The sequence below is a fragment of the Urocitellus parryii genome, chromosome 9, assembly GCF_045843805.1.
Source record: "Urocitellus parryii isolate mUroPar1 chromosome 9, mUroPar1.hap1, whole genome shotgun sequence".
Classification (NCBI taxonomy): Eukaryota; Metazoa; Chordata; class Mammalia; order Rodentia; family Sciuridae; genus Urocitellus; species Urocitellus parryii.
This window is the reverse complement of record NC_135539.1, coordinates 89,035,594-89,061,119: the sequence shown is the minus strand read 5'-3', so window position 1 is coordinate 89,061,119 and position 25,526 is coordinate 89,035,594. Positions and strand designations below refer to the sequence as shown.

Sequence of the window (25,526 nt, the reverse complement as noted above, 5' to 3'; positions counted from 1 at the left end):
TCGTTTCCTAGGAGTAGTTGAAATCACTATCATAGTTGCTATATGTCACCCCTGTGTACAGCCAGTTTTTTTGAGCCACCTATTTTTAAATATGTTTTGTCTTCTACATTCTCTTTTCTGTGTCCTCTATTATGGTTCTGCATTTTAAGTCATGTTAGTAAGTGCTTCAGTGCTACAGTGTTTACACTGTAGATGAAATCTGGTGGCCCCCCCTAACTTCCTCCCCTAGAGACTTCTGCTTTTCTTCCTCTTTCCAATGCATAAGATTTGGAGGTAGGATATCTATAATTTCTTATACCCCAAATCTGCTTACCACATCATTGTTGCATCATTTATCCTGGGTCATTCTCATTTTAATTTGATGAAAAAGAATTATTTTACAGTGTTCATTCCCACTTTATCATCTTAGGCAATATCATATTCCAAATTTCAGGACTTTTTCTCATCTTCTTTTGTGTCTAACAGACCTCCCAACTGTAAGTCCCATCCCTTACCAACATCCTTAGTAACTTGAAAATATACCACCCAATACCCTAACATTATCATTTTAACCACCTTAAATCAATAAATGTAATGTCCACCTCAACTTTGTACCTACCTGCCAGCAAACCTCCACTTCCAAGTTAAGCTAATACAGTAAACAATAGAAACTTGGAAATCAGAAAGATCCAAATTCAAATCTACATGTACCCACTTTCTATCTCTGTGAACTTGAGCAAGATATTAATTGAATTATTTCATTCATCGCGTATTTGCAGAGCACCAAAAGACTGAAGGAAGAGTCACAATACAGTTAATGAGACTCTCAGGCAATGTGCCTGTTCAGAACTACAATAGCAATATAAGAAGAGATCTGGGAGAATGTCTTGAATAGTGAAAAAAATAAACTCATCCTTGGATTTATTTCTCTGTTCCACCTTGGATGGGTTACGAAGGCTATTTAAATTTTACCTAAAAATGATATATTTTTAAAAAATCTATTTCACAAGGTTTAGGAGAATTCAGTGAACTTTATGAAGCCATAGCAAAGCATCAGGTGATACAACAAACAATATAGTAATGTTAATTTTCTCCCCATTTCTTCCAAAGAGTCCAGAAATCCTTCTCCCATATTCCCAACTAACTTCTCCTTCTTTGCAGTTTCCCACTTACCCTAAATCTTTATCTTGATTTTAGTTTTTGGTTTTGTAGAAATATACCAAAAAAAAAAAACAGCTACATGAAAAAAGAGGGTATTTATTTAGAGCTTGCTGTAGCAAAGGGTTCAGCCAACATCAATTGTGTTTTGCAGAGACGCAAAGGGAAGCAAAATTCCCCTAGAGGGAAGAAGGGACAGAAGTGCTCTGATAGGAGACTGTTTATATGGGAAAGCTGAAAGTGTCCAGCTGGAGGTGTAGCATTTTGTGTTATTGTTTAGGAAAAGCATATTTGGTTTAGCTTTCTTTTGGTTGGAAGTAGGCATAAAAATTAGGGAATAGTAATTAGTAATCAAGTTCCTGCCATTTTGAGTCTTTTGTCATAGAAATTACTGTTTGGCTCCCTTGATTGTTACTGGAGAGAGTGGCCTGACTGTCTGCAAGTCTGACATAGAGCAGGCTGACTCCCAGGCTGGTGAACAGAGATAAAAGTTGATTTGTTGGGCAAGTTGCTTCTGGGTGTGGGTCAGAGTTCTGTTTTTGCCATTGTAGATGCATTCTTCACTTCCTGAACCTTCTCCTTATATTAGCAGTCGTTTTCGTTTTAATTTTCTTTACCCATTTGCTAGACCACAATTAGCATACCCCAGTGCTTCCCACAGCAGCCTGTCTAACTTGACCGTTTGGCTGTTTTGCTGTAGGCTTGCTGCCAGTTATTAAACTGATCCTATGCAACCTTGTCCTCTGAGCAGCTTTGGCTATTGCTCTACAGCTTTGTCAGCCTGCAGAGGAGTGAGTTTCACTGTTCTTCAGCTCTCAGTTCTTCCAGAAGGGATACCTCTGATTAAAGTGATGAGGCTTGCAGAGATACACCCACTGAGTATACTGGGGCTGAGGTAGTCCCTTAGGAGAAAGCACTGCTGGTTTGTACATGCTCACCAGCTTGCCAGTCTCACTTGCATCATTCTGTACGAAATTCCAGCCTTTTCTCTTATTTCGGCATCCATTTCCTGCCTCTAACCTTGCAGAGTCCCTCCTAGACCTTATTTCAAGATGACACTCATATGGTGTTCATCTTCCAATGAGAACTGACTTCACTTGAATACAGCTTTCTCTCTCTGCTTGTCTCCTCCTGGTCTTATTGCCATAAAGAGTGCTGCATTCTCAGTTCACTCTTTGCTAAAATCTTATTACTTGGTAATTAAACTCCCTTCATGCTTATGGCTCTCCCCATTCCTGAAAGTTGAAAGAATACTGATGTTCTGCAACCTGTCAGCATCTTCTCACTATTTTGACAACCTCTCCCAAGATCTCCTCCACCCATGCACTCTTTTCCAAATATATTACTTTAAGTCATCTTATTTCTATTAACTACCCTCTACCCTCTTAAGTATTTGCACTCTGAATCATACTGCCCACTCAATGTCTCCCCAGCTTTTTTATGTCTTTCTAAATAATGTTATCTCCCTATAAAATAGTCTTATGTTTTTTTGGTCTGACTTGTGTTATTTCTTCTCCCCTTGTATTATTTTGCTGATATATACTGCAAGAAATGATGCACTCACAATTTTCCACCCAAATCTATAAAATATCATCTGCTTCCAACTTGTCTTTCAAGTGCGTTTTTATTTATTTTTTTAAGAGATGGGTTCTCTCTCTCTCTCTCTCTCTCTCTCTCTCTCTCTCTCTCTCTCTCTCGCCTAGGCTGGCCCTGAACTCCTGGGCTCAAGCAGTATTCCTGCTGAGTGGCTGAGTAGCTCACTCAGCCTCCCAAGTAGCTGAGACTGCAAAGACAAACCACTGTGCCAGCCTTCAAAGTCCCTTTTAACTAGCCTCAATTGTTAAAGTCCCTTTTAATAAACCTTAATAATTTCCTTGATCTATTTTCCCTTTTATCAATGTCAGTAATTATTTCTTATATAATTTTCTCAAATTTGAAGGAAAGAGAGAATGTAGGTACTTAGGTTTAAACTATACATTTTTTCTTTTATCTACATTAACTTCCTTCCACAATGTTTATATTGACACAACCAAAATATATATTTATTTATTCATTTATTTTTTAAAGACCAGATTTTACTTTGTTGCTAAGGCTGGTCTTACACTCTGGGGCTCATGCAATCCTCCAGCTATATTAAATATAAGTGACCCATTTGATCCCTTTATTACTGCCGCCCCCCTCTTGTCTTTCCTCAGTTCTGAACTCCACTCCACTCTACTTTCTTCTGTTTAGAGATGACCTGATTGGAGATGGCACCAACCCTGTAGAACTCAGTTCCTCCCACTTTCTTTCCAGCTCAGAATCCCTACAAAGTGTCTTCAATCATCCTTTCCTCCTCCCATTTTTATCTTAAAGTAAGAGATAAAGCTAAGCCCTGTATCCACACAATTAATCTTAAGGAAATAAATGGAGACCAACTCCATAAGGAAAAGCAAAGGCTGTGTATTCAGAGCTTGCTACAGCAAAGGAGGCAGCTACCATCGATTGCATTTTGGCAGAGACTGGAGGGCAGGCAGCAAGTGAGAAAGATTCACAGTGGAAAAAAATATTACATGCTTTCTTTTTTATCTAAATTAAAAGTATTTTTCTCTGATAGATAAATTGTATATATTTATGGAGTACAGCTTGATGTTTTGATACATTTATAACTTGAATAATGTTTAAATTAGGGTAAACATATCTATCTCCTCTAACGTTTTTCACTTCTTTTTGGTAAAAACATTCACAATTCTTTCTTTTAGCTTTTTGAAACAAATAGTGCATTATTGTTCTTAGCACAAAAGACCATGACAGATGCAAATTTCACAAATCAGCTCAACTCTTTTGTTCAGGAATGGAATCATGGTTCTGATGGTGGCAAGCATGGTTCTGATGGACCCACTCTCTTTGTGGAAAATGAACCCATGAACAGAGAAAGGGACTGGGCTTATGTTGGTTATCCTGAGAAGTGACTTAATGAGCATGTCAGCTTGGGCACTCGACCACCTTTCTAGGTTTGTTGGGCACCTCCTCCCCAGGGTTTATTTTATCACCAGGAAAGAATGCAATGGGAAAGGATCAGTGCTTCCAATTTATGACTTTCTTTCTCACTCCCCTTTTCTCAGGTCTCATTATTTTGGGGTTTGTCATTTTCCATATCTAATAATTGTTCTATAGAGTCACCATACCATACAGTAGCACAGCAGAACTTCTTGCTCCAATCTAATTGCAACTTACTACCTATTGATCAGCCTTTCCCATTCCCTCTTTCCCTCCTACTTTCCCAGCCTCTGGTAACCAACATTTTATTCTCAACTTCTATGAGGTCAACTTTTGGATTTCACGTATGAGTGAGATCATGCACTACTTGTATTGTACTTTACATGATGATCTTTAATTTTATCCATGTTGGTGCAAATGATAGGATTTCATTCTTTTTTTATGACTACTATTCCATGGTGTTATATTACACATTTTCTTTATCCATTTATCAGTTGATGGACACTTAGGTTGTTCCCATTTGTTGGCTATTATGATGACTTATTGACATACCAACTTCATTTCCTTTGGGGAGATATATAGATATATATATCTATATATATATAGATATATATATATAGATATATATATCTATATATCTCCAGGGGTGGGATTGCTGGGTAGCTCTGTTTTTAATTTTTTGAGGAATCTTCAATCTTTTGTCCACATTGACTATACTCATTTATATTTCTATCAACAGTGTAACAGTGTGCAAGAGTTTCTTTTTCTCTACATCCTCCACAGCACTTGCTATCATTTTTATTTTTTGGTAATGCCACTGTTTTTGGAGTGAGGTGATTTCTCAATATGGTTTGATTTGCATTTCTCTGCTTTCTTTCTAAGACTCTACTCTTCTAAGGACATCTGCTTTCTCATTCTCCCAGAATTTCAACCTGCTTAGATTATTAATTCTTTGTCCCCTTCCTACAAATACAAGGCCATTTCTGTAATAGAAACTTAAGTCTTCCACTGGTGTTATTAGCAGTTTTGGTCCTTCATTGTTTCTCTAACTGGATCCAAAATTCTGAGAGCAAGAAGTCTATTTTTTCTCTTTATGTGTCTTGTAAAGTACCTCGTACATCAAGACTAAGCAGCTATTCTTTTTCATAGACAATAACTTCCATGTAAAATAAGTATAAATTACTGGAACAATACTGTTCATTGAAATAATATATATGATATAGATCAGTTTGATATCCCTCCACAGTAGATTTTGCTTTGGGGCAATAACTGAGCATTATGAGAGGAGAGACTAAAGCTTATACTTTACATACCTAAATACTACCATATGGAAAGGAGTTAGAAAAAGAAACTTGCTGAGGAATTGCTAAACTTAAATAAAATAACCTAATACTATCACTTGTTTTCAAACTAGTATTGAACAAATAACTTTTAATAAAGTTAAAACTTAAATTTAAATGAAAGAAAGGTCCCAAACACATTTAAATACACAAATTTTTTTATCTTTGAACTTTACTCTCATATAAAATGACACGTATTAATGTTTTCATTTCACCATTAAGTCCAGTCACAAATTTTCCTAAATTATTAAGGACTTGATTAGTCCCATACCCAGAAGGTCATATTTATATTCCCATAACTAAAAGTCTTAAATATTATTTTAAAAATAATGTTGTACCTTTAACATTTAACGTTTAAAAGGAGGAAATCTGAGAGAGCTTGACACTTCCTGATGGTCTATAATTACTACTTTGGAAAGCAGCAGAAGCTAATTATTCCAAAGTTTTGATTTTAATGAAACTTAATATATGACTAATGATGTTGACATTTCCTGTTGCCAGGTTTGTTCTCCAAAAAGATTAGTTGAATATGGTATATATTTCTCAAAAGTTCACTGAACCCTCATAGGCCCAGCCATATCAGATAATCCCAAATAATGCTGGGAACAGAAAGTACAAATGTCTTTTGGCAGATAGCCTATCAGCTACCTTGTCAGGAAGGACCCCAGTGTGCACAATCATTCTCAAAGTAAGGGTGGAGACCCAACACTTAACTTGAGACCATAGGGAGCATAGACCAAAAGGGTAAGATAGGGAGGAAAATAAAAATAAAACCTAGGTTGCTGTACCTGATGAGTATTCTTAAGTTTTGCATAGAGATCTGTAATTAAAGTTATTTTCTATTCAGAACTTTCCATTAAAGTAATTGCCATAATCACAGAAATATACTGAGAAAAACAAAGACAAGTCTGCTAAAGAATTCACTCGAACTGAACTTCTCAAACTGGAAACCTTTGAAATATAGAACAGCTTGCAAATTTGAAATGCAGTGTTTAAGAATGAGGTCACGTTTCAGAGTAGAAACTTTGAACTAGGAATCTTTAAGACATGCTGCAAGCAATAAAAGATTCTGCAAAGAAACCTCACAGCAAATCTGAAGCTAGTTTTCAAATATTATTCAGACTTGATTTAATGGCATGTTAGGAATACTGAACATGGATTTAGAGGACCAAAGGGCGGTCTCTTATCTGCCCCTTCAAGCTAAGGTATTCATCTAGAGTCAGCATCAGTATTCTCATTTGTAAAATATGATAACTTTCCTTTTGTGCTCTGGTGAGACATAAAAGATGATAATGCATGTCTAGGAAATTGAAAAGTGCTTTAAGAACTGAGGTATTGTATGAGCCCTTTATTTTCTAAAGCCACACCCACAAAGACTGAAACATCCAATGCCAGAAATGTCATATTTTAACATAAATCACAGTTGACACTTTTACAAAGAAAGAGGTTAGCCAGAGTTGTAAGGAACCCTTCAGAGGCTTCAGTGCCCGATCCTTGCTGAGCATCAGAGGTCAAGGTGAGGGGTGTGAGTAAGGCCCAAGAGCAGGCTTGGGCTTGGTGTCCAAGAGACCTAAGTGTGTCTCTGGTCAGCCATCTACTGTGCAAATTTGGCCATTTAAACTGCTTGTGTTTGTGTGTACCATTATGGTGTTAATAATGTTATATATTCCATAGAGTTTTATAAAAAAATGAATTAAAACAAAATAACTTTTTAGCTAAAAAGGAGAAACATATAGATCAGAGATCCCTTTCCTTACAATTAACCTATAAAACTCATCATCTTAGACTTACCTTATTGAACTTTGTTTGCTTTATTACATCTCTATTTCCAAGATATCCTGTTGAATCCTCACTTTTTAAACATAATTTTATGCAATCGAAAAATGAATATAGACAGATGACAAAAATATAAACAGTGTGAAATTACAATGAACATTATTAGATATGGAAAATGGCAGACCCTAAAATAGTATTGCCTGGGAAGAGGGAGTGAAGAGAAAAGCAGCACATTGGTGGCATTGATCCTGTCCCAGTGCCTTCTTTCCCACTGACAGAACAATCCCTAGAAAGGAAGCCAAAGCATTGATCCTTCCCTAAATAAATCCTTTCCTAGTGACAGTACAATGGACTCTAAAGGGAAAGAGATAAGCACTGAAAGATGACTCCAGACCCTCCATTCTTCTCCAATTAAAATTATTTCCCAGTAAAAACAAATTTTCAAATTCTCACAAACCTGTTTCCTGAGTGCCCAAAACTGACTGCTGACCCTAGACTCCTCCCTGTCTCACCTAGTAAGACAGACCCCAAATTCCTAATTGCCCCAAACTGACAGGCTCATTAATTAAGTCACCTCCCAGTGTAACCTATATAAGTCCAGTCCCCTCCTTTGTTCAGTGGCTCATTTTTCACTAGGAATGTGGGTCCACTGGTGCCACCCCATTCCTGCATGAAACTTTGTTCCTGAATAAAAGGCTGAGATGATCCATGAAGTTTGTGTCTGGCCTGGTCTTTTTGTGCTAAAAAAACATAATCCCTCTCCCATTTTAGATCCTGGTTTCTCTTGCCCAGAGGTGAACATTGCTAACACATTCTTGTATATTCTCCCCAAAATTATTTTTATGTGGATATATGGATATATGAATATGGGCATATTTAATATATACATTTACATATCTATCTATCCCTTGTTTATTTCACAAATGGGAGCATATGAGCATGCTGTGTACCTTGAACAATTTGTCCCCAAGTATCTTTAAATATTAAGACATATAGATCCATGGCTACATAGCACTTGTTGCATGAATGTGATCTAATTAATTTAGCCAGCCTCGTATTGTTTTGAAGGAAATCTGGGTTTCTTGGGGATTGTATTGTTCTATTCTTATTGTAATAAGCAATGCCATAATTTTCATTTTTACATAAATACATTTAGCTATATATTGTAGAATATCTTTAAATTTCTAGGAATGGATTTGCCAGGTCAAAAGGTAGATACACTTGAAGTCTGGATAGAGAATACACATTTTTTCTTTTTTGTTTTTTGGTACTGATGATCAAACTCAGGGCCTCAGACATGGTAGGCAAACACTCTACCACTGAGCTACATCCCTACTCCTCCAAATTACATTCCAAAGGGTCTGTGTTAATAAGATGTAAAATGACTTGTTTTCTCCCTTCTCACCAACATTGTATAATATCAAATTCTTCATCTTTGCTAACCTAATAAAAGAAAGTGATTTTTTAAAAAATTCTGAGTAACATTGAAAATCTTTCCACATGCTCTTAGCCTATTTTTTCATCTGTGACATGTCTGTTCATGTCCTTTACCTAATATAGACAGGAGATTTGTGACTTGGTAGAGGATCCAGTAATCCATAGAAAAATATCAAGACCAATAGTCATAAAATAACTACAATAGCAACAAAATAAATAATACCATGTATTATTATGACATCAGTCATTGCAAATATAATTTATCAGAGAAGTATAATGAGATTTTTTTAACCTTTATCTTCCATTAAATTAGAAATACCAAATTGTAGGATATATTCCTAGGTAATTATTAATGTGTTTTACTTTCACAGAGCATTGATCATGAATTTTCACTATGATCTCTTTACTCTAATAATTTAAAAATGGGCCAAGCCTGTATTTTATTACAATGAAGTACTTTATTCTGAGCCATCTTTGGAAAATATTGCAGGTTGGGATAGATATTTAGTTATTTAACTACTTTGTATATGCATTCTCCTCTTTATCTGACAATTCTCAAAGATGTTATTTACTAATAACTGATGTTAGAATCAGCTATTATAATTTTATTATCACCTAAGATGTTCCCTATGCACATCCTGGTAGTCAGGGTATACCACATAAAGAATATGGAACTTGATCTCCAGGTAAAAGTAGACTGTAGCTCATAACAAATGACCAATTTGGGGACATTATTTGGTATTATTACAGTTATCACTTATTGTGTAGCATTAATATGCCAGTGACAATATAAGGTACCTAATGTTATCTTGTTGATTCTTATTATTCTGATTTTGTTGATGAAATGGCAAGTTTAAAGTGATTGAATAATCTACCCAGCTAATAATAGGGGTGTATGCTGAGTTCCATGGACAGGAAAATTCTTTTTCTTTTTACTGTCTCAGGTTTAGTTTCTGGGGTCCTGTAGATTAAACTGACAAAGGATAAATCAATTAACAGTACCAAAAATGGTATATTTCACATGCCTATGGGATGGTCTCCCAGATACAAAATGAAAATTCTAGAAGAGATTTCATCTTGGAGGCTTATATACTGTTGTATATAAGCTCCTGTGTTAATGCAAGAATATTCAGAGGCAAAGTGATTGGAATGTGAGAGCTATACCCTCACCAGCCCTTCCTAGTTTGAATGGACTAACTGGGTGGTAACTGTAGGTAGGTGGGGCATGGCTAGAGGAGGTGGGTCACTGGTGGCATGGCCTGGAAGGGTTCATCTTTCCTCCGTGACCCCTTCCTTTGCCTCTGCCTCCAGTTCACCATGGTTGAGCAGCACCCCTCCGACAAGCCCTTCAGCCATAATGTGCTGCCTCAGTGTGATAAAATCAGCCCACTGTGGACTGAATCTCTGATACAGTGAGCTCAAGTAAACTGTTCCTCCTCTAAGTTGTTCTTGTCATTTATTTTGGTTACAGAAACAGAAAGCTGAGTAACACATACACCAGCTTAACAAAAGGGCAGTGAATTTGTGGAAAGTATCAAAACAATAGAAAAGGGTTTGAAGCTGTCAGGGACAGGGAATGTGGGAAGGGAAATATGTGGAAGAAACTAATGGAAGATAAAGTTTATTTAGTAAAATTTATTTCTATGAGGCCATCTCAGTACCAAGTTTCTCTACTGTTCACGGCCATAAAATTTCCCTAGTACAAGTGATTCATGGCAACCTTCATTTCTCAGAAGTTTCTGTTCTTAATTACATAGAGGAAGCTCCAAAATGATTTCTTTCTGTGTTTGTTTATTCCCAGTGGCCTTCAGCTCGAAATAGTCAACATGACAAAGTGGCATAGTTTGGGGTGGCACATTCTGATCTCTTTAAGTTCAAATCCAGTCTGGCTGCCTTTCCTTATTTTTATGCTCTGAGAGAGCCAAGTCAGAGCTGATGTCATGAGGGCTACCCAACCAAGAGGACAGAGCGAAGCCATGACATTTGTTATTTATCCAACACAATTTTCCCTCCAAGGTCAGAGTGAGCATGTATCACTGTTTCTTCCAGTGCATACCTCCCTATCAGTCTCTGCCGTACTTCTTTGCCTTTGTTTTATCCAACAACATGAGCACCTTTTATCATTTGCTTTCAGCTGTTGATGAAGATATCCTTCATTTCCTGAGTCTGCTGAGAGAGTCTTGAGAATTTTTTTTTTTCAGTCCTGGGGATTAAACCCAGGGTCACTCTACCACTGAGCTACATCCTTGACCCACTTTTATTTTTATTTTAAGACAGAGTCTCTCTCAGTTGCCTAGCCTGATCTCAAATTTATGATCCTCCTGCCTCAGTCTCCTGAGTTGCTGGAATTACAGATGTGTGCCACCATACCTGGCTCAGCTTTAATATTTGTATGTGTGTGGGGAGGGTGCGGTGCTGGGGACTAAACCCAGAGCCTTGTGCATACTAGAGTTCTACCACTGTCACACCCCAGCCCAAGTTTCTATTAAGGTTCTTGTAACTGTAGCACAAGTATCTTGGCTGGATGACGACAGTCCCTCAAAAACTTTGCCTGGGTGCTAACCAAAGCATTGGATTTTCTCTCTGGATTTCTCTACCTTGAAACTTTCCTGTAACAGGGCTCTGGTCCACTATCCCGTCCTCTTCATCCCAGAAGACTCAGGTCCTAAGGTCTCAACCTGCCTCCCCCAGGACCCATCACAGACAATGCCCAGAGGAGGGAGACTGTTTTAGTGAAAACATTGCTCAACAATGGAACTTCTCCACTGATATTAATACAGGGATAGTAGGTGAAGGGAGTGTCTGTTTCTGATATTTTTTAACCTTTAAAATATAGATCAATGCACCGCATATTTTTTTAAAAATAGCCCTAAGTCCATCTGAAGGATTGGGTCACAAGATTGTTGTTCTCCATGAAGCAGAAGTTAAGTTTCTTGGAAGTCTCAGGGAGTTCTTCTGCTTTGTTATGTGCAAAATTCTGCTACACAGGAGACTCAAGTCCCCTTCCCGTCCCACCAGATCTTCTGACCTCCCCCTCCTTTACCAATTTCTATCCAAAGCTGTAGTCAGTCCACATGGCTTCCTGGGCCCTAAAAGCACTGAGCTCACCCAGGCCTCAGTTCCTTCATATCTATTGCTTTCTCTGCTAGGCGCACTCTTCCCTATGGGCTCCATCTCTTGGCTTCACCCCAAACAGCGCTCCAAGGTGCTCTGAACTACTGCAGTCTCTTTGACCTTACCATTCCCTTGGTTACCACATAGCCCATCACTCTTTGATGAGCAGTTTTAATCTACTGGTGAATACCAAGTGTTAGTTTTTCCAGTAGTTTAGCCAGTGTTTTAAATTTAGGAGTATTAATTTAAAAATAATATCTTGAAATTACTGAAAATTCTCATTAGAAAGGTGGACTCTGGGTTATTGAGCTGAGCAACTTTATGCAAGGACTCTTTGTGAGTTTGGTTGTCTTGCCTTTTGTATTATTCAAAAAAAAAGCAGCATAAGAAGAGAGTTACTTTCCCCTGACTATATATTAACATAGTAAGAATATTGGACATAGGACTTTCTAGAGTTCCCAAAATATTAACAACAAATATAATATAGCACTCAAAATATTCCTAGATGGCAATTTCCTGTTTTCTGTGATACCTTGATTTGAAATATGAAGTGATGAAGGTCTTTGGTGTGCTAGGAGGGCTCCTCCTGCTTTTTGTGTTTCATGGCCTTGTGTGAACGCCTGTGGGGCATTCCCATTGAAAGTTCCATCACATATGAACCAGTGATTGTAAGAGGTTACATGCCAGTATTCTGCATTGTTCAAAGAAAGTTTTCATTCTCCTTTCTAGAAAAATGTATACAAACTAATAGTAGTGCCTTTGGGGAAGCAACCCAAGGGCCAGTGAAAACCAAAGAGTCAACATCATCTCAAGTGGAAAATTTGGGGACCCTTCCAGAAATATCAGATGGGTAAAAATGTACATTTTTGAGGAGGCTTCAATGACTATTCAAGTTGATCCCAAACCAACCACAGAATAAAACTTTGACCCTAACATGAATAAAGGAACTGGGAATTGACAAGTGTTGCCATGAGGATAGTATGTGTGTTAGTTCTAACATCTACATTTTGCTCTGTAAGGACTAAATGTCTGCAAGAGAAAACCCTTCTTCAATGCACTAAATGTCTGCAAGAGAAGACCCTTCTTCAATGTGAAGGAGATCCTAAGAATTGTTCAAATGACCTATAGCCCTTGAACTTTAGCATCCAGAAGGGACAGACCTTGTTAATTTTTATTACAGGTATCTGGTAACCATCTTAATTTGAGATTTGAGTTACTGTTATATAAAACCTACATTTATTAATCAATAACAAGTATACACAAGTGGTGAGTACATCAGTTCACCTTGAGTCCTTACAGTCGATGCCCTCCTTCCTGATTGAGCCACAATGAAATATTTCAGGGACTTTTGTAATAGTTTCCTGTCAATGCCACTATCTATGTATTTTGCTTCATTACAGGACCAGGTTTTCCCTTGTACTGTCTAGTTTTTATTGCTTAATGTGAAGTGGAGGAATTAAGCTATAGATTCTGGTGGTGTACATTGTACCAACCCTGGTACTCCAGTGATCTGAAGACCGCACTGTCTCTTACAAGATGGACTAATGCCTATGGATGTTATGTTTTATCTTTTTAATAATGTTCTTTTAAAAATGAATTTGCTCTGCTGCACATATTTATGCAGTTTTTTTCCAGACTTAAATTTGTGGTGAAAGTAATTTTTAAAAATAAAATTTTGAATATCCAAAAAAAAGTATTCCTAGATGAATGAGTTTAGACTTTGGTTCATCAATAGTGAAGCTTGAGTCAAGGAATATTTTAACAACCCAAGTTACACTGTGTGAATCACTCTATCCTGAAAATATGATATTGGAGATTGATGGTGTTGCTTTGTATCTCCTGCATCTCCTTTTAGGTTTAGGTATTAATAGTCATATTCGAAGAGGTCACAATTTTATTCTCTTTATGGAGTCAGGGGATATTAAAAAGTAACAGGTCCACCAACAGGTGAGCTAGAACAAATCTGTTCACGTGTATGTTTTATTATCCTTTCTATATCTTTGACCTTTGGTCCCTATTACACATTTAGTAAAGAGGAATACAGTGACTTTTGTCCTTAGTATACATTATAATCAATTTTTCATTTCATGTTTAATCTAGGAGTGTTTGCCATGTCAAGGAGTTGCCCATTTGGTTAGGCTAGTAATGCAAACACTTGAGAGGTCACATCTTAATTCCTGCATTCTATACCATCTACTCTCCAGACTGCAACCTTGTCAGGGTTGGAAACTCTTGTCTTACTAATGTTTGCATTTCTGACAGCTGGTATGGTGCCGGTGCATTTCATGGGCTTAACTGCTGATGACAGTAGGCATGAAGAAATGTAATGCTGAGATAAAATATCTGCCCCAGTAGTGCCCCAGGTAGAGTGGATACTCAATAAATTATAAGCTAGAAAAAAAGAAGAAGAATGAAGAAGTGGTATGGTGAGGAAGGAGAACTGGATTAGGAAAAGAAAAGCTTTCAAGTTTCCACTGAACTGGCTAAGTAAACTTGGAAAGTCACTTTAGTCTTCCTGGTTTATATTTCCCAGTCTTTAAAAATGATTTCATCAAAGATGATCTCCAAAATCCTTTCCCTTCATCAAAGATGATCTCCAAAATCCTTTCCCTCTCTAAAAATTACAAGTCTATGAAATGCCAAAAAATTGATATGTTTCATTAACACATATGAAAAATATCCAAATGGCCACAGAATTTGTCAAAGTTCAATTGATTGATTTACTTTTTTCAGTTAGTCAATATTTAATACGGGAGCATATTAAATCTGAAGACACAAAGAGGAATTATCATCAGTTTCTGCCATTGAGAAAAGAAGTGGCTAATTTCATGCAAATAGAAGTGAGATCAGTAGAATAGAGAAAGGGAGCCAGGGGGAGGGAGAAAGATAGGGGGAAGAAAGGTATTAGAGTATAAAATTGACCAAATTATGTTATGTGCATGTACAACTACATAACAATGAAGCCCACTATTGTGCACAATTATAATGCATCAATAAAAGATGAGCTTTTTTAAAATAAGAAATGTGAATGATGGAAGAATTAAGAAACACATGCATCACTGCATAAAAATGCTAAAATGAAAGATGTTCTTACTATTAGGTGCTACAGCCAACACGGCCAATGCAAGTTCTGGCAAGTAGCAAAGGGGGATAAGAAAAATAAAGACTGACTTACTCAGATTTTAAAGATAACAACCGGGGTCAGGTGGAGCATTGGTCTCTGATGGAGAAGCCAGTCTAAAGAATTATGCCAGCAATCTTTATTTATATATGTCTCATTATCGTATTTAAGACTATGCAAGCATTGTTCTTTGCATTCAGGAAAGTTACAGAGTTAGCAACATTATGCAGCTTATTCCACAGTTACATTCTACAGTTGCAATGTGCAATGTTACAAGCTTTGTGTACCCCCAAAGAAAGTCCATTGTTTAAAATTACTGTTCAGGAGCTTGGTGAAACACTGTGGTCCTCTAGCAGGAGAGTTCCTCTATTCCCAGGAGCTGTGTGCCAGAGTTCAAGGTCATGGCTGATAAGACTCTAGCACAGAACCTCCTCATGGAGGGCATTACCACAGCAGCTAGGCATCCTGCACTTTTGTGCAGAAACTTTCCCAGTCACTGAGCGTACCAGAGCCATGAAGTCATCAGAGACCCCAATCTCAGACACTGCTCTCCCATTCTCTGTCACCGCTCTCTACAATTAGGGAATTTCAGGAAAGAGTCACTAACTGTAGTGACATGACAGAACATGTAACTGGATTTAAACAATTCTAGAATCTCTAAATAAGAGCCATAGTGTATGAGAAGACTTGAAGATATGAAATAAATACAACTTTGCCACAGTAGAGTGAGCCTTTGGCTCCATATGGCTGGAGTGCCGAATGTAAGCACAGGGGGCAGAAGAAGAGGCAAATAAAACTATGATGACCACATGCAGGTCATGCACACCAGGATCAGAAATTTGGTCTCTGATTGGAAACTAATTGGAAGTCATTAAACACTTAACAAGAATATGGTCATGATTCTATTTGCATTTTAGTGGTTAAATAATCTGTTGTTTCTTAAAGCATATCCCTAGATGCCAATTTTAGAATCTTCTAGGTACTTATCCGATTGCACATTCCTGGTTTCAATTTAATCATAAGAATCAGAACTTCTGTACGTTTGGCTTAAAAATCTGCATTAAAAAATCCTCTTACAATTTATGTAACTTAAAGAGTGGGAACCAACTGTAAGTGAATGGAGAATTAGTACCAGAAACCTTAAAAGAGCATAGATTTTTAAGTCAGATAAACATTGGATCTCAGTTCTGTCATTGTTTCATTTTAGCCAAGTTATTTAGCATCTTTGAGGCTGAGTTTTTCCCCTCTATTAATGGATTTAAGAGTGCCTGCCTCATAGGATTGCAGTAGGGTTAACTGAGATAACGTATGTAAGCACCCAACATGGTATATATCAGGTTTAGGGGCATATTATAATCACATGGAGAAGTTATTCAAACACTGTGCTCCCCAGGCTCTGACATGGGGTGTAGAGGACTCAAGAAACTTCCAGATGATTAGGGTTAGGAACCAGTAGGAATCACACATAATGTTGGCTCCTGCTACAGTTTGAATTCTAAACATCCCTAAAAAAGGCCTAGGAATGGGAAGCTTGGTCCCTATCCTATAGCTCTATTGAGAGGTAATAGAGCCTTTAGGAGGTGGGACCTACTGAAAGAAAGTTAAGTCTTTGGGGTATACCCTTGAAGGGATATTGGGATCCCAGCCCCTTCCTGTCTCTCTTTGATTCCCAATTGCCATGAGATAAGCTGTTTCTTATACCATGTGCTCCCACCACAATGCATTGTGCTGCTACAGGCAAGAGGGCCAAGCAACTGTGGACTAAAACTTCTGAAATCATGAGCCAAAAATGAACCTTTCCTCTTTTTAAGTTGATTTATCTCAAGTATTTGTTATAGCAATGGAAAGCTCTGTTCTCCTTAGGCAGTGGCAGTAAAGCTATTATAAAGGAGATAAACTTGAGATTTTTGTAAGAGATAATATCCAGTGCCTAAGTAATTTTTCAGTTTTTAATTTGAATGCCAATTTGTGTCAAAACATGGCTGGAGAACACAATTCTATTTGGAACACAGTGGTGTTTATGAGTCATCTAAGTGGAGATGCCTAGAAGCTAGTACCAAAAAGTGAACAAGGGCCTTGTGGTGAAGCTTGACAGTGGTAGCAGAAAAGGGCATAATCTTCTAGGTTTGGGTTGAATAAGAAGAATAGATGAAACTCATGGCTCATCTTTTATTTTAAAAGTGTTTCAGTAAAAAAAAAAAATTCTATGAGAGGAAATTGTAAAGAAATGTAAGTAGAAAGAGAACCCTGAGAGAGTTTTATTTGAGAAAAGCTAAAAGGAGATTCCTAAATGCCACAGTACAATTTCAGTAAGACAGAAATGCTTTAAAGCAGAAATCCCATTTTACCAATGGTAGGTACTTTGGCCACAGTGGTTGATTGGTAACAGATGAAGTCTGGGAAAGCCTGGATATCTTTGGCTTTATATTCTTACCTGAATTACCTCATAAAACTGCAGGGACAAAAGCTGTCTTTTTACTACTCTTTGAGTAGGGAGAATATGTCTGAGCATCTCTTATCTTCTAGAATCATTTTATATAAAGAGTGGAGTTCATGGGTAATCTAAAAAAGATTGTCTCCTCTGAAGAATCATACTGATGTTTTCTAGTACAGAAACCACCACCCACTTCTAATGGATGCCCTGCTAGTGAGTTCATGATGGTTGACTATCCAGTTATATATTTGCTTTTAAATAGAATTTTTGTGTGTATGTGCCTGGTGCTGGGGACAGAATCCAGGGCCTCATGCATTCTAGGTAAGTGCTTTTCCACTGGACTGTACCCTTACTGTACCCTTGATAGAATTTTCTGTACCAGTAGAGATATTCTTCACTGGAGTAAGCACATGTTGGGATGAAAGAATTAAAACTGCGAAAATTAAAAAATTGAAGTGTGCCGACCCTCCTAGAGTGGCTCATGAGAAAGATACCATGTGCTACAATTTGATCACTTGTATTTTAAAGATGGTTTATTTTCCTCTTATTCAATTTGAAGTGTGTTGCTTTGCTGCAACATTTTCAAGGAGTCAGAATATTCATAGTTCCCTATCTTGAGTTTTATTATTCTGTGTTAGCATCATTTAAAATTGTTTAACAAATTATGGAGAGAATGCTAAGTTTATTGTAGTGTTCTAGTGCTCATGTGGTCAGAGTCCTAGATCAGAGGAACACCTGAATTCAGGGAGTTCCATAAAACTAAGCCTAACCACAAAAACAATATTGAAGCCAGGAATTTATTCAGTATAACTACATCAGGAAGACAGAGGGACCAGGCCTCCTTAGTTCCACTTTGGGTGTACTGATGGGGAAGAATCTAGCATTTATCTCATTTTAGCGTACATGTCAGGAACCTTAAATACACAGTGTCTTCTTACCCTTTGATAAACCTGAGAGAAGTTAAACAACTTTTCCACACACAAAGAGGGAATAGCTCAGCCAGGAATGTAGTCCCTGATTCTTAGGATTCCAGAATCACCCTGGTTTTAGCAAAGGAAGAAGAATCCTGAGCAGCAATACTTTTGTTTAGTTTATAAATATTTTGAAGATACTTTTAACTTTCACAAACCAGTAAAACCCCTTTTGCCTTCTGAAGGATCCCTGGGATGAACTGACAATGGGCAGATTCATAGGAAAAAAAGGGTATAGCAAGTGTGTTAATGTGGATAAATATGAGAGTCCCAAAGTACGAAACTCAAAGAAGGACCAGGTGGTTGAAACTTAAATACCAATTTTCACCAGAAAAAAAAAGGAAATGGGGGTGGGTGCTCTACGCAATTGTAGAGGGATAGTTGGTGATTATTAGGAGAATAAATGGGCTAGAGAGACAGAAATTAACTTGTAAATAATTGTCTTTGGAATTTGAATGACTCAAAGAGATAGACATTCTCTTGTGGAAAAGTTTGCCCAGGGTTGTTTCCTAAAGTCTTCTTTTCTTCCAGGGATAATGAAATTTCAGGGGAAAAGGAGAAAGGCAGATGTGTTCTTTTTGGTGGTCTTAGAACAGATAAAGGAATTCCAAAAGAGCCCCTTCCTGTGGTTGAGGGTGAGGGTGTCCTATGCTTTGGATTCTGAATGTCCCTCAAAAGCTCATGTATTGAAGGTTTGGTCCCTAATACAGTAGTATTCAAAGGTGGGGCCTTTCAGGGTGATTGGATCATGAGGCTCTGACTTAGCCAAATGGGCATCAGGTGAGAGGCTTTCTTATAAAAGTGATCTCTCTCTCTCTCTCTCTCTCTCTCTCTCTCTCTCTCTCTCTCTCAGCTGCCATGTGGTGAATAGTTTTATTCCCTGTTTCCTCTGCCATGTTGTGCACCACAAACAGAAATAATGTAGCAATGTAGCCAGGTGAACATGGACTGAAACCTTTGAAACCATGAGCCAATATAAACCTTTTCTCCTTTAAGTTGATTTCTCTCAAGTATAATGTCACAGTGATGCAAAGCTAACTAGCACAAGGAGAAATAAGACAAAATGAGAAGGACCTTGATTCTGAGGCAGGTTTTAAGGTTATTCAACCTATCAAAGTGCCAGTCTTTGGTGTATCCTTTTCTGAGCCCCAAGAGCAACAAAAACACTTTTAAAAAAAATGGGGCATGAACAATATGGGTAATTTTATTTCTAAACAGAAATGCTATGTGACTATAATGTAACAAGAATGAATTCTAGTTGGCTCTCAAGGTACTTTTGAAAGGGTTCCCAGTAAGTTCTGAGAGCTGCAGGATGGATAGGGAGGAGGCAGACTCCTGAGGTGTCCATGTATGGGTATGTTTTGCTCATTGATCTCTATGTCACTCTGGTCCCTCCAGATGACAAAAGCCTTCAGGGTCCAGGTGTGAGGAAATGGGTTTGCTAATACCAAGGTCTGGGGTCTATGGAAGTCCAGTGCCCTTGCTTGCTAGAATGAAAGGATCCAAGTTCAATTTTTTTAAAAAATGCACCTATATATCCTAAGTTACTATGACCTCAGCTTTACTGTTACAGCAGATTGTTACGTAAGGAGAATTAATTCAAATGTTTAGAAAGCTGAAAAATTATCACCTAGGGCTCATACTTGTTTTTTATGGAGGACTTAGGAGGACTTTCTAGAAGTGTACATCTGGTTTTATGCTCTATAAACATTTCAGCACCAAGTATATACACCACAAATCCACTTACTTTGTTTTTAGCAAAGAGTAATTTGAGTTGCTTTTGCTTAGCATGCAAATTAGTTTTTTAATGGAAATGCAGCATGCCTTTGATCATTATAATGAAACCATCTTGTTTTTTACTCACCTGATCTGACAGTATCTAGATTTTATTCTCATATCTTGGGTTTGGACTCAGAGCTCTTTTTACATTTTAAATAGCTCTCATTTGCCTAAAAATAGTGCTGCTTCTTCAAATGAATTTACAACAAATTGCTTTGTTGTAAAGGAGAGGGTGAAACTGAAATTGGTCTTGTTTCCCACTCTCTCTGTCAAAATTTTATTTTCCATTTTATGCATCTGGTGAAGATAAAGATTTTAATGCTTGAATGCCAAGATCTGACTCTGCAGGGATGTGCTTTCTCTCTTTGTTGAAAATATAATGATTTCACAGTATCCTGCCTTGAGCATACTACATTTTGTCAACTTTATTATTTTTTCAGTGACTCATCTATGGCTTTTCTGCTTCCTTCTTGCCTACCATAATCATCTTGTGACCATATGAGAAACCTCTGATCCTATATGCTGAGTCCATTTAAATGTTTAGTGCTGGAAGAGTAGAAATCTTGTAAAATGTAATTCCCCCCCCCCCACTGTTACACTGGGAGCGAAAGTAAATATTTTAATGCGCTTTCTTGCTAAGTAAGGATTTTGGAATTTATAGGCTTACTTGCTGCATTCTGAATGGGCACAGCAGTCCCCACATACCTAAAGAATTTGAGGAAGGCCACAGGCATTGCCAGCAAAAATTACTAATGTGAACTGTTGTGCTCCCATTGTTATAAAAATAACCCCTGATAAATATTAGAGAAGCCCATTAACTCTTCAAGGCACTGGAACATCCTTAAAGCATTTTGGAGGCAAGTCTGGGAATGGTTTTCTATTTGAAAGACACGCTGTTGCTTTTGTAATGTCAGATTCCTATTGATAAATAGAGGGAGGTGACTATCAGCTCCCTCCCTTGAGAAGTAGGAAAGTATACTAACTTAAATGGAGAGCAGGGAAGATAACTGGAGATAGAACAACCCGCTCAGCTTTGCAAGCCTCCTATGTGGCCTTTATATTTCTTGAAGTAAAAAAGCCAATTAATTTATAATGACAGCAGTATCATCAGCCATCTGAAGGGTTTTACCCTTCTCCCTCTTTTTCTGTTCTCCTTCCTCTGTTTTGCTTTCTTTTAATTAAACAAAAACCAAGGTGTTTCTTTTTAGCACCAAAAAGACTTCTATTAATCAAAATAGTGATAAAATAATAATGTACCACAACATTAAATCTTTTGTTCATTCAAAAATATTTATTGACCACTTACTAAATGACAGGCATGGTTAGTCATTGTTCATTGGTTGAGGGCAGGAGGAGAGATGCTTGCCTGGTGGAGTTTAGATTTTTAGAGAGGAAGACAATAAATAATAATCTAGATAGACAGATGAGCAGACAGGGAGATAAATAAACATTAAAGAGAAGGAAACGCTATGGAAGGAAGAAAATGTAGCATGATGTAAGCAAGGGAAAATGAAGACGGAGGCACTGGTGGCAACTTAAAATCAGGAACAGTAGTTCCCTCTTATCCATTAGGGATGCCTTCTCTGCCTCCCCGCCCAGTGGATGGCTGAAAACATGGATAATACCAAACTCTATACTTAAATGTCTTTTCCATCTTGACTATATATATCATATATATATATATATATATATATATATATATATATATATATCACTGTGGCTACAACTCTTGCAGCTTAAGATGCAACAGCAACACTAACACAAAGTTCTTTCTCCTTCACCATTTCACAGACTATCGTTAGGACAAATCTTACCAACCTCAGCATATGACTTTCTTTAGTAAGTGCAGGACTCTCATCTTTTCACTTAAATGAAGCACTTTATGGCTTCTCTTTGGCATGTCGGAATTGTTACCATCATAATTCTTGTGCTTTGGGGCCATTATTAAGTAAAATCGTGGTTTCTTGAACACAGTCCTTGCTATACCACCACAGTCAATCTAATAACTAAGACAGCTACTAAGTGATTAATGGGCAGATAGTGTCTACAGCATGGATGTGCTGAACAAAGAGATGATTCACATCCTGGATGAGGGAAGTGGGATACCATGAGTTTTAATCATGGTACTCGGAGCAATAAATAATTTAAAACTTAAGAATTGTTTATTTCTGGAGTTTTCCATTTAGTTTTTGCAGACCACAATTGACTGAATTCATAGAAAGTAAAACCACAGATAAGGGGAACTACTGTACTCATGAAGCCCTGGGGATATGGAGGAAGAGAATTCCCAGAGGAAGGAAAAGGGTGGTGGCAACATAGCTGGTATGTTGAAGAGATATAGAAAGACCAGGTGGCCACAGCAGAGTGAACAAATACGTACATTAAATGAGCTAATTCTACCAAGAATGTGTGGAATTGTGTCTAGCATATAAGCAAGGCTCCAAAGCTTTGAAAACACTGCCTTCAGTTAGCTTTCATCTGAGTCCTACCCAAGAAAATTGTAGACACTTCCTAATGTAATCCAGGTGCTCTGGGGTCTTCTGGGTGGTCATTTTAATTGGCTCTGTTCTACTGTGACAAAATGCCTGTGATAAAAGAACTTGAAGGAAGAAAGATTTATTTCAGAAGTCTCATCCATGGTTGTTTGGCCACATTGCTTTGAGCCTAGGGCAGCATGAAACATGGTGAAGGAAACTACTTACATCATGGCTGCCAGGAAGAAAAGAGAGAGGAAGAGGCTAGAGTCCCAATATTTCCTTCAAGGGCATTTTCTCCCCCCTACCTCCCCCCCACCACACAGTGATCTAAGTTCCTCTCACTGGGCCCCTCTTCCTAGAGATTCCATCATTCTACCACCTCCCAATAGCACCACAGGCCTGCAACAAAGCCTTCATTCAGCATGTGGTCTGTGGGGATATTTAAAATCCAAACCATAGTAGTGGTCCTTGGGACCTTTGTCAAGATAATATCTGTGTCTGTGGCTCTAGTAAGTTATTTTGCTTTGCATAGGCAATCTCACTGATATTTTGATGAGCAGAAAGTCTTTCTGCCTGTTAAACACATGAGGTATTTTATGGTGAATGGAGAACTTCTAAATGGCTGATTACGGAATGTTTTGTTCTACTCCAAGTAGTTTGCAAATTAATCAGTTGAAGACTCTCTGATGAGTTTCTGCAGTATTTTTTTTTCAACCCTATACGTATTGATTCTCAACTTAGCTGTGCATTAGAATTACTTGGAGAGTTTTAGAAAAAGTCCTGCTACTCAGGCCCTACCCCAAGCCAATTAAACCCCAGCCTCTGGCAGTGGAGCCAGAAATTTTCTTTGCAGTTCCTTTGGACATTCTATTGGGCTTCCAGGGATGAGAACTCCCACTCCTGGGACCTGCCTGAAAATGATCACTAAGTTCCTTGGAGGTGGGTGCCAAGTATGTTTATTTTTGTCTCATGATACATTGGCTTCTACTTCTTCATATTTCCATTTCTGTAAGGTTTAGGAGACTTTCAAAACTTTCCATCAGTGATATTTCTCCATCTTCTCATTTCACTTTATTTTGTGATTGGTTCACAGATTCCAGGTCCCAAACCAGAGCTTTCATCTGTGTACTCCCTTCTTTTCAGATGCTCATGTTGGGCAACAATTCTCCAGAGCTGAGAGGCTCTGAAAGCAGAGCACCTCCTTCTGTACCCCATTTTTGAGATCTTGACCAGCTGGCCGCGACTACCTCCACTGCTTTCTTTATATTAGTTACCCGAAAAACTTCCGTTTTTATTAGCAATCGTGGATGCAAATGTGGATTTAAAACATCAATGTCATTAAACAAAACATGCACAAGTTATGCACGAGAGCTATATTTCATGGTGCACTTTTTCATCATAAATCCCCAATTAATTAAACATCTCACCTATAGTGTACTACCATAAATACATGGAATGTCAAAATTTCAAATTTACATCTTCAACACCTATCAGTATGTTTAAACACATGTAATCATTCTATATATATATATATATATATATATATGTATGTACATAATGATTACAAATATAATTAGTCTTAAGATCAGCTGACTTTTCTTCAGAAAGACTATTTTTATCCTGACATTATTTTTTTAATTAGGACATTTAATTTTCATTTCTGTTAAGAAAATAAACCATATTACTTTGTGGTCATTTTATCAATCTTGTATATTATGAAATCACGATGTTTCCTAGGTAAACTAAACTCAATGGCTCATTATCCTGCCTAGAAAAATAAACAAGATACAATTAATGAAGTACTTATTTTACAATAGCAGTGTTATTTTTTATTTGTTGTTTTTATATATGCATGACAATAGGGTATTTTGACCTATTATACATACATGGGGTGCAATCCATTACAATTTTGATCTCATTCTTGTGGTTCAACGTAATGTGGAGTTACAGTGGTTATGTATCCATGTGTAAGCATAGAAAAGTTATGTTCAATTCATTCCACTATCTTTCCTATTCCCATCCCCCAATTCCCTTCATTCCCCTTTGTCTAATCCAGTGAACTTCTATGCTTCCCCTGCCTACCCTCCCTTGTTATGGATTAGCATCCACATATTATAAAGAACATTTATTTGACCTCTGTTTTTTTTGGGACTTGCTTATTTCACTTACCAGAAAATGCTAATTTTATTCTTCTTTGTAGCTGAGTAATATTCCATTGTGTATATATACACCACATTTTCTTTACCCATTAATCTGTTGAAGAGCACCTAGTTTGGTTCCATAACTTGGCTATTGTGAATTGAGCTGCTATAAACATTGATGTGGCTGTGTCAATGTATGTACTATGCTGATTTTTAAGTCCTTTGGGTATACACCGAAGAGTGGAATAACTGGGTCAAATGGTGGTTTCATTCCAAGTTGTCTAAGGACTCTCCTTAATGCTTTCCAGAGTGGTTACACCAATTTGCAGTCCCACCAGCAGTGTATAAGTAAACCTTTTCCCCTACATCCTTTCCAACATTTATTGTTACTTTTATTTTTGATAATTGCCATTCTGACTAGAATGAGATGGAATCTCAGTGTAGTTTTAATTTACATTTTCTCTAATTGCTAGAGATGTTGACCATTTTTTTCATATATTTCATATATTTCTTCTGTGAATTGCCCATTTAGTTCCTTTGCCATCTATTAATTGGGTTACTTTTTTTTTTTGATGTTCAGTTTTTTGAGTTATTTGTATATCCTAGAGATTAATGCTGTATCAGAGGTATGGGTGGTAAAGATTTTCTCCCATTCTCTAGGCTCTCTGTTCATGTTCTTGGTTGTTTCCTTTGCTATGAAGAAACTTAGCATCCCATTTATTGATTCTTGATTTGATTTCTTGTGCTTTAGGAGTCTTGTTGAAGAAATCTATTCCTGAGCTGATATGATTAAGAGTTGAGCTTACTTTTTCTTCTATTA

General features: G+C 37.4%; 1 protein-coding gene across 1 annotated transcript in view; it reads left to right on the top strand.

Moving 5' to 3' along the window:
* The window catches only part of Pld5 (phospholipase D family member 5), a 398,582-nt gene that overhangs the window by 165,847 nt on the left and 207,209 nt on the right, over positions 1–25,526 (top strand). The window lies entirely within an intron of this gene.